We start from the raw sequence: 11289 nt of genomic DNA, 5'->3' as shown, positions 1-11289 counted from the left end.
ACTATTAACAACACTGTTGTTTAGACTCCAAACCTACGGTGTACATTTAATAAAATCATTAAGATACTGGCTTCATACTTAAAAAAGTTGGTACAAAAAGCAAAAATTTATATTTATTTATATCAATAATAACATTTATCTACAGAAATCCTACTTCCTACTGATATTATAAATGCTAAAGTTTGTAAGGATATGTGTGTGTTTATTGCTCTTTCACGCAAAAACTTCTGAACCAATTGCAATGAAATTTGGTACGTAGACAGCTGGACAACTGGAATAACGTATAGACAACTTTTTATCCCGATATTCCTACGGGATACGAGCTTACGCGGGTGAAACCGCGGGGCGCAGCTAGTATTATAAAAAGGAAAGATCTTATTGTTGGTGTGCATTGAATAGACTCTGAAAATACTACGTATGACTATGATAAAAAAAATATCAAGAGAAAGCTTCACTATTCTTGAATGACATGGGCTATATTTTCTTTTGTTTATTCCGGGTCTACTCGGTCGGAGCCGGGGCAAGCGATTAGGCTTATATCGATTAAGTGAGTAAGATAAAGAATTTATGTATCACATTTGGAAAACTATGAACGTATTGTAGTAATGTATTTATTAAAGACTTAATAGAAATTTTAAAACATCAGTTCAACCAAAAAAATATATATTAATATAAAATGGACTGAACGAGAACAGTCCAGGAAATTAATACTATAACATAGACTCAGCATAATATCTCTATGAAAAGCATGTAAACGAACTTGAGTGAATAATTAGCGGATCTTTCTTATTTTTTTTTTTTACTTATCTATTAATTGACTTTCTACTATCATTGTTTCTATCATTTCTATTTTCTTACTGGATAAATTTGTATCTGTTCCATAATTTTTTTTTATTGTACGCATTAAAATAATCAACCTTTTTTCTTGAATAATAAAAATGATAAAATTTTTATACTTTCATGTGTCTTCTGAGTTCTGCCCATCGGGCATGTTTTTGTATAGACTAATGCGCTTCAAATATTTCAATTATTTTGTAAGTACATATTTAATATTTTGTTCATTATTATTGCTATTGAAAGTAAATAGTTAACAGTCAGCGAACTAGAATATTTCTTAATGTATCAGTAAGATTTTATAATTTCTTGTAAAAAAAATTATACAAAACGGCATTTAATAAGCGTTTCTTATACCTAGATAAATTTTAAAATATGACTGCCCGCTTAATTGAAGCCAAAAGCTTATAGAGCATCGTATCATTGACAAAAGGATAAGTGTGCCCAGAAACCTCTTTAGGTTCGGTCGCCTCACCCACACACCTGCGACCGCACGGCCCACACGTAACGACACACACATACAAACCGCACAACTACTAGGCCAAAACCCAACGCCCACCCGCCAAACACGCCCAACGTCTTGGGTTTTCTTATAAACCGCGACGTTCGATGTCCCACTCTGTCGCAGCTAACGGTAGTGCATCCTCTCCTTCTAACGCAATGATGAGACTCACATAAAGCGAGCCACATTCCCGCCTTTTTTCCCACTCCATTTTGACAGCTCGCGGCTCCATATCTGGCCGGATACTAAGACAGTGTTCACAAGTCATATCTAAAATTTAATCTTCATCAATGATAATACACATCGAGATCTCTCCTCTGTATAAGTCAGTAGGCTCACCGCCTATCTAAAATAAGCTCTTAGTATACTAATAATCTAGATAAAACATTAATCAAAAAGAAAAATGTCTTGAGTTTTAAACAATAATCTAATTGTACTGAATGTAAGTATAGTTAAATATTCAACTAATTTAAGATTTAAATTTGAAAACTTAAGACCATTTATACCAAGAAACATTAAATTAAATTAATACTTCTAGTTAAATCGTAAACATCAACCTTAGCATCCAAAGGCTAAACTTCAAAGAAAATAAACACAAAATAAAAAATACTCTGCGTAATTTCTAAAGGTTGGTTCTCAGTGTGCGCGTCGTCTTATCGCCTAAGTGGCTCAAGACGCGTTAGCGGGCGCGGGTTCGGGCACTGGGCGGGGCTGCGGAGTGCGGCACTCCGCTATCGGCACACCGAAACACACATTTTTCCCGCCGCAAACCTCGCGCCGAAGGTTAGCCGCGATCCGCAGACCTCGTTCGGAGAAAACGAAAAGGAGGATTGCTACGTCCCGCTCTTTCGCGCCTGCGTGTTTCTTGAGAAATTCCCGCCAATTTTGACAGTTTTCGCCGTGGGCCGTGCTTGACGGACGACTAGAATGCAAATGAATGAAACTAAATTGAAAACAAATAGCCAAAAATAACTATATTGTTTGCCCCCTAGTCTGCTAATCGAATTTTAATACGTTAAGATTCTAATTTTAGTCATGTATGTGTAAGCTGCTACTACTACTACTTTCTTCATCAATAATAATTTCATCTTACCTTTAAATAGATAACGTGCCTATCTTATGAACGTAACATTATTTCACCTCTACAATATGAAGTTTATTCAATTTCACTCACATAACTATATTACACAAACATACCAATAACAACTAAGGGTATTGAGTATTTATTTACGTCAACTTGAAGGGTTAATCGTTACCATAAAGATATACCATGAAACCAAAGACATTATAAGCGTAAGTAATATCAAGAGCGGGTGCTTGGCGGGCGGCCGCAGCGGCGGTTGCGCGGCTAACCTATAAATTGTCAGCGCCCGCGACCACGTGATTAGCTCACCCAAACTCAGCCATCCTTCACAATACTTATTACAACACAACCATTATTATATTTTGTCTTACTTTTTAATATCGTATCGATAATCAAGATACTTTGTAGACTTTTATTGCAGAACTTTTGAGACAGGCTTCATTATTTCATTGCTCTTTACGTGTTTTTGAGACTCAGATAAGAGTTTGAAAAGGCATGATGAGTACTATAAATATGTAGAGTATTTAATTTGTACTTATATTGTCAACTAGCTTCGCCCCGCGATTTCACCGGTGCAAGTCCATATCCCGTAGGAATATCGGGATAAAAAGTTGCCTATATGTTAGTCCAGTTGTCCAGCTATCTACGTACCAAATATAATTACAACCGGTTCAGTAGTTTTTGCGTGAAAGAGCAACAAACACACATTCTTACAAACTTTCGCATTTATAATATTAGTAAGAAGTAGGATGTTCTTTGTAGCGTACGCCTAATAATAACACTTGTAGCAATTTTTTGGAAACCTTAGTTCACATCATTGCAAGTTTCGTTGGGATATCTACTTTCTTTAAATAAAAAATATAGCCTACACTCACACATACACGCATAAATTACATGGTTTTCTATTGAAAAAATAATTTTCCAAATCGTTTCGATATATCCACAGCTTTTCGCGTACAACGTCACAAACTAACAAATTCATAACCTTTATCAACTTATAAATATTCGTCTAGGTAGTTTACAGCTTTACTGAAAGTAAACTTTACTTTACTCTATGTAAAGAAGAGGGTTTTTAATTTATTCCCGTAAAAACAAAGAGAAAAATAATGTCAACATCCCTTACTTCACAAGCCTTTTTGTTGCATAGTTGTGTTCCATTTATGATCTAGTATTTAACACATTACATCGCTCATTTTGTTTTGATATCCCGCACGGGCCACGGTCGACCTTCTGTGGCCACACCATACAACTTTCGGGTCACTGTTACTGAGGCCACTAGCCCCTAATGTGGCGCACCGATGTTACTATTAATTAATCGAATCTTGTGTAATAGAACGTAATTTGAAACAATGTTTGTGATAATTGATTTTTGTCAACGTACGTTGATTTCAAAAGTTGTCAAAGTATTTTGAATTTTTGTAGTGTTAAGGTATCATTCAAAATCCTACGTCGGTTACATCTGTAACCAGTTACTTTGTTGTTGTTTTAACATTTTAATAAGAAAATAAGTGTAATAAAATACCGATGCCATTATTAAAATAATATATTTACAGCCTATAATACCATTAATTCAAAATGTAGATTAAGCTGAGTCTATGTTATAGAAGTAGTGAGGAAATCCCCATTAGCACGCTAACTAAAACTTAGATCATAAATTAAGTATTGAAACAATTCTTTGAATATACTTTTAATTAACTCGAAAATCACGCGGAAAGTGTAGTAGACCCTGATTTAAATCCTTTACAGAGGTTAGTGTTCCGAGGAAAAAAGTCTAACGATGATTCTATTTAAGAAAATTATAAAAAAAACACGTCAAAAATTAAACCAATTGATTTCAAAATTACTTAGGTACATTAAGAACCACAGGACTTTCTATTATTATTAAAGAGACAACCCATAACACCAAGGTTCCCAAAGGCCTCTTTTGCACGACAATTGACAGCAATCAATAGTAACTACACCAAACACTACATGTGTGTAAACAGGAAAAACGACGTCACTGAATAAATAACTCGACACTTGTTCGCAAATAAACAATTTAAAATGTCAAGAATAGGGTAAGGGCAACCAACCCTTTTCCTCCTGACATTATGTTTTCTGACAACCAATTTTAAAGGTGTTTACGCCTTACAAATACACATTTAAATGAAAATTACAATTACAATAGCGCATGTATTGTGTAACCCTCTTTTTAAGTATTATGAGAAAATTTTCGTTTGTTAAAACACATATAGCTTAGGTGTAAGTGGATTTTATTTTAGTTTTTTCGTTAACGTTTTAGGGTTCCATACCCGAAAATTAAAAAACGGAACCCTTATAGGATAAATCAGTTTATAGCCCGTCTGTCAGTTTGTTTGCTTACTGTTTTTAAATCTTTTTAGAAATTCCTATATAAAACTCAAGTCTACTGTTCCCTTGGAGTTGTAAAAAATCTAACTTGAAAGCAATCAAAACATACAGCCGTTTCGGTTACACATTTTCGAGTCTCATAAGGGAATCAAACCTACAGGGCACTCAAAACCTAGAAATTTTGTACGAAGCAACGTAACGAAATTTTCGAAAAGCATAATTGATTTTTGTTACATCACATAACGAAAAAAAACTGGCTTGTACTAAACCCTTTTTTACGCGAGTCCGATTCGCTGGGCGGATTTTTTTTTTGTTTTTATTCTCCTTATTTTCATATAGAAAATAATAACTAATAAAAAATTCTCTTCGAAAAGCTAATAGGTAAACCTAGGAATTGAGGGTTTAATTTTAGCTCATAGTAAATTAATGCGTTTATTTGCACTACAATTTGCACACTACATTTAGCCTACATTAATGGATATATGGAAGACTAGCTGCGTCTCACGGTTTCATCCGCGTAAGTCCGTATCCCGTAGGAATATCGGGTTAAAAAGTTGCCTATATGTTATTCCAGTTGTCAAGCTGTCTACGTACTAAATTTCATTACAATCGGTTCAACAGTTTTTGCGTGAAAGAGCAACAAACTTTCGCATTTATAATATTAGTAGGAAGGATGTAGATCCATGAAATGTTTTCGCATAAGAACAACAGGATAGTAATTTTTTCTCTAAAAATGAAAATTGTAAAATGTACAGTATAGGTGCCGAAAAAAATGTTGTCCGAACGAATGGCTATTATTACAACGTTAAGACTATAAAGCGCTTTTAAGTCTTATTGAATTTATAAATGTTCGAGTTTAAGCTAGGTAATAGCTATATTACCTACTAGTCAGTCGTATTATTTTGTTTTTGATTTTACGCGAGTATTATACATTTAGAAATTAAAAACTTTTTAACGGATTTCAAACGCGATTTATTCATTATATTATTAACCCGAAGTTTCGAACACTTTACAGCGAGCGTGATCACGGGGAGACAGTACAGAAGGCTAGGAAATAAATCGGGTTTAAAATCCGTTAAAAAGTTTTTAATTCCTAAAAATACTAGACAGTTGTTAGTATAATCTTGCGTTACATTCAATGTAACCTTAACACCTTAAAAAAGATGAAGAGTTTTTGAATCAAAACACGGCCATTAAATTACAATTAAATACCACGCTAATTACGTCCATGGTTCATTCGTGGTTAGATTTTTCTGACTTCCTTTAGCTAGTTATAATCGAACTGAGCTATACTGCAGCTGTGTCTGAGAAATGAACAATCACGAGGGACGTTCTTAACACATCGATATCTAAGTAACTAATAATATTCAAGATTTTTTTTATAATGGATTATACATACAACATGTCTATAATTAGGATATTATTACGTTACTTTCAACGGACTTTAATAAATAGCAGGAAATTCTCTATTCGACTGCTTTTTTTTGAGCTAGAACTTTGGGTGAACTGATTCTAATGATTCCTTTTTTGTTTGGTATTTATATATTGGTATCTATGTATGCATGCATCTTCAATGGTCCCATTGTTTATACTTAGTGGCTTAGATTTTTTGTTGATAACAATAATTGAGTATGTTTCAGGACAGAGACCCCCTTACCTTGATTTTAAACTAAGTAATCTGTTAAATGGGTGGCAGCGGATGTTTTGCGTGTTAACAACTTTCATATCATAATTTTTAAATAACCCAAAAGACAGAGTTAACATGTTTCAGATATCTAATTGTATATTTAGTAGGATAGAATCTCTTATTTACCAAAAGAGCTGTATGCTGAAACCAGTTTTACTAGCTGGACCATTGCTTATTTCATATTAATTAATATTAATTACTATCACACAGTACCAAATGATATACCTTATTATTTACATACAAAACTGCTGGACAACTGTTCTTTTTACATTTACATGTAAGGGCAAATAAATAAATGCATTTTAAACTAAACATCGATATAGCTCAACCCTTTCACCATATGCCGCGTCGCTCGCAGCGCGCCCTTAAATTACTGAACTTCCCGCTCATAATAGAGAGATATGCCTTTAATATCTGCCTCGAACTGCTTCCGAGCAATGTTTACTTTTTGCCTTCGTTCTTATATTAGATATTGTATATTGCAGTGCGCTAATTGAAAGATATGCTCTGCTCTGTATGTTTATTACAACGACGCGATTTAGTACTTATTTTGGCAACATTTTCAAATTTAACGAAAAATCTAACTTACAAGTGATAATTACATGCAAATGAAACTCGGACAAAGAAGAACTTAGTACCTACTTATTGGTTATCGTGAAAAAATCTATATAATTAAACAATTCTCATACAAATATACTGAAAAATCCGAAATAGCCGAATTCGTTATCTCCATTTCTATAATAGTCGAAGAATACCCTATACATTTCAAAGCAGATAAAAGGTGGGACACGTAAATCGAGCCATATCATTACCCCCTTAAAAATGTCCCCCGGTGAAGTCGGGTGCAATTTCAATCAGTATACCGTAACGATTGGAAACGCACCTGCTGACGAGACTTGTACGTGCCCAGTGAGAGGCTACTTAACCTAAGTGACCCTTACTGAATCCCAACTGTGCCGTCCGAGACACTGAATGGCCGGCAATTTTACGTGAACCTAACGCCATCTGCGTCCGACGCAAAATAACATCCCCAAAAAACATTCAGGAGAAAGGAATATTAGTCTCCATGGGGCCATAATCGAAGCCAATCGGCTCACCGAGAGGTACGACACTTTTATTTATACGGAATGTCATTATATCAGTCACGCACTTGACTTTTTTATCCAACTTCATGCAAGCGTGTCGAATGACAAACCTCACTTATTAAAAGAGTCAGGAATATACTAGAACATATTTTTTTATTGCAATACTTGTAATATGGAATCATTTCCATGAAGTATATTAAGTAACGTATGTGCTAATTACCCAGTATACATAAGACAGAAAATTATACATTTCAAATTCAAAATCATTAGGAAAACTTAATATCTCACTATTGATAAAAAATAGGTTGATGTAATTATTATCAAGACCGATGGATTTTATTGTATCAGGAAACGACAATTTTCAAACAAACATATTTTATCAAATTAAAAATGAGCATTTCATGCGGTACGATTCGGTAAAATAACAACAAAACTTGAAGACTCACTATTTCCTTATTTAAATCTCAATCTTTATCAGTTTGAAACGTTATGCAATGAAACTGAATGCACGTGAAATTCGTCCCGTATTTACCAATTTCTTCCTCCATTTCCCCCAAATTTTTTCAATACGCGTTCAGGATCATTTAACATTTTTATGTGTAATCTTGCTCGGTGGCGATAAGACGAGGAGATTTTTGCGCTTCTCACTTTATTTTATCGGCGACGTTTTACGGGCAAATCTAAACAGATTAAATCTAAAAGAGGGTGAATGTCATATTCGTTGCACTTTTATGGCTTTGTATTTTGGCTTTATAAATTTAGCTAACTCAAAAAGACTAGTAGAACTGTAGCAGAAGATTAACGTAAGGTATATATAGTCATATCTATATAGTCTTATTCCTACAACAAAGTTAAAAGATCATTAAATTATTAAATTATGATTGGCTTTACGAACAATTAGCAAAACGCTTGGTCACGGGCAGATTAAAAAACTGTTACACTTTTGCGGAAAACCGGACGATCATAACTCGTTGAAATTAGGATATGAGATTGATTATTATGTTAATAGTCTTAATATCAAACCTGTGAAGTCAAGGATAATTTTACATACCTACACATGGAAATCTGCGTATTACATACTTAATAAGATAAGGTGTGTTTCTAAATATAGATAATAAGTAGGAACAGTAGCAATAGACAGAACATCGCTTGCATAGGCATTTATAGGTACGTATAAAATAAGCTCACAATAAATCCCATAAAACACGAATCATAAAAGCAAAAATGGGCATCAAAAACTTCCTTTTAAATTATGCAACATTTGTATGGAAATACAAGCGTCACCCCAGGCCCTCTTCGCCTCTTTAAAAATACATCCCGAGTTATTTGTTGTGTCGGTTTGACGGCTGTTTGCGATTTGATTGCTTTTTCATGTAGATTATAATATAACGTATCTTGGGCGATGCACTGAATTGTCTTTTTATGTTCGAGAATAAATGTCCGTTTTAAATGTTGATTTCCTTGACACGCAAGATCTGGAATAAAAAAAAAATTAAGTATTCAAACGGAAGCGCAAAGATTATTTTTTAACATAAAACTAAACCTTCTACACATTGATCTAGACCAAATTTAAATAATGCACGTGAGGCACCAATGAATAGAAAATCATCAAAATCTGTTCAACCAGTTGAAAGTTCTGATATATGTACAAAGCAAGAAAAATTGCAATCCAATTGATAACCTCCTCCTTTATTTGAAATCGGTTATAAAAGATTCGTTATTGCTAGTGATATAGAACACATTATTCACGCTGTTAAAATCAAACAATTATAATGTTAATTGTGTACTTGGCGGGAATCTGGATATTAATCCCTCCATTTTCTATCTGCATAAGCATACCTACGGCTTGTTTATCCCATTACTTCCGCAAGTACCTACCTACCAGCTTGGTACTCTGTAGGCATATAGAATAATAGAATGGACATATAATTGATATTTTCAGCAAAAAATTAAAACGTGCTTCAAATTGATTATAGATTAAAATATATATAACAGATGAACAAAGATCTTTAATCTATATACGTATTCTATTTACCTTTTCGTATATCTTATGCATACTGCATTTAACTTCCCGTCGTAAAATAAATAATAGTGAATCATAATAAACTTTCAAACAGAAAAGTCCTTCCCTTAATTTAAATTTTATGGTATCAAAGTGTGAAAGAAAAGAGCATGTTGTCATGTTTATATCATATTTTCCATCCGGCGGAGCTTATTATTTTAAAACGGAAACCACTGAAACAAACTTCGACTTTAATCCACAGTCTTTGATGTCAATTTACCTTGTCCCCCTCCCGATATAGGTGGGCTAACCTTATTCCTCGAAGAATTGTTGGTAAATTTTCAATACCCACTTTATTAAGGGCGAAGCGGAAGGAGGGTGAACGAAACTGCCTTTATTAGATTTTCTAGAAACGTGAGCATACAGCCAATTGCCATAGGCTGTGAGTTGCTATTGACACGTTTATATCGAAAATTTTAAATTAAATTGAAACTGTCAGTTTCAAACGATGAAGATAAACAAAAGCAGTGTGCAGTGTTTAAACGTAAAGCTGGTATTACGTCTTAATTAGGAATTGCAGGAATTTTCATTATACCCATATGGTACCGCTTTAGTTGCCTAAGTACCAACTCAATCAAACACAAAGGTTACTTACGTTCCTTTTAATTAACACAAATAGCTGTTTTTAATTTGGTCTATACGTTTTTTAATTACAAATTATAGTTTTTAACTTTATTTTTATTGCACCGCCTGGGTTGGAGCGTGTAGCTTTCTAGTTTTAACAGAATTATTAAAAGTGATGACGAAATTCATTAGTTAAATCGAAACACCAAAAACATTTCTTCTTTATAATATCTTATACCTTTAAACGAGCAATTCTTGTATATATATATATATATATATATATATATATATATATATATATATATATATATATATATATATATATATATATATATATATATATATATATATATATATATATATATATATATATATATATATATATATAATTGGAATCTCGGAATCGGCTCCAACGATATTCATGAAATTTAGTATATAGGGGGTTTCGGGGGCGATAAATCGATCTAGCTAGGAATTATTTTTAGAAAATGTCATATTCGTGTTATAGTCACAGCTAGTTATTAGTTATAGCCGATAGGTACCTTCCCTTACTAGATACCTGCACTACTTCCCCGGTAGAATCTAGTCAAATTCGTGTCGAAAGGTTCTCAACTCCTACATATCTACCTAGAAAGGCACTTTAATTATTTTATATTTGTCCAGAGTGGTAGGTGAAAAACTGAGGTAGACTGTTTAAACAAAAGTTTATCTATTAATTATACATTCACTTACCTCTCATATTATATCCACAGAAATAAAAAATATCCTCCACCTCCATCATTGTTATTGTTTACCAGTTAAAACTGTTTCTGAATACTTGGGATCGACTTTTTATACAATTTCAATTTATACTAACTCGTATTTATTTTATTTTGATGGAGATTAAATAGCAGAACAAAAATAATTTAGTAAATGAGACTAAAATTAAAATATGGCATAACGACTTCTTAATCTATTACTAAAATATTAATTAAAATTAGGAAATATATTTTAACAAAACCGAAAAACGCTAACTTTTTTATTTATTTAAACAGCCATCTACCGACTGAAATCATATTCTCATCAACTGCACAAAATATAAATACGCTAATCTTTTCTATATAACTTACAGATGTCGCTTTA

The sequence above is a fragment of the Zerene cesonia genome, chromosome 5 (assembly GCF_012273895.1).
Source record: "Zerene cesonia ecotype Mississippi chromosome 5, Zerene_cesonia_1.1, whole genome shotgun sequence".
Taxonomy (NCBI): domain Eukaryota; kingdom Metazoa; phylum Arthropoda; class Insecta; order Lepidoptera; family Pieridae; genus Zerene; species Zerene cesonia.
This window is presented reverse-complemented; position numbering follows the sequence as displayed.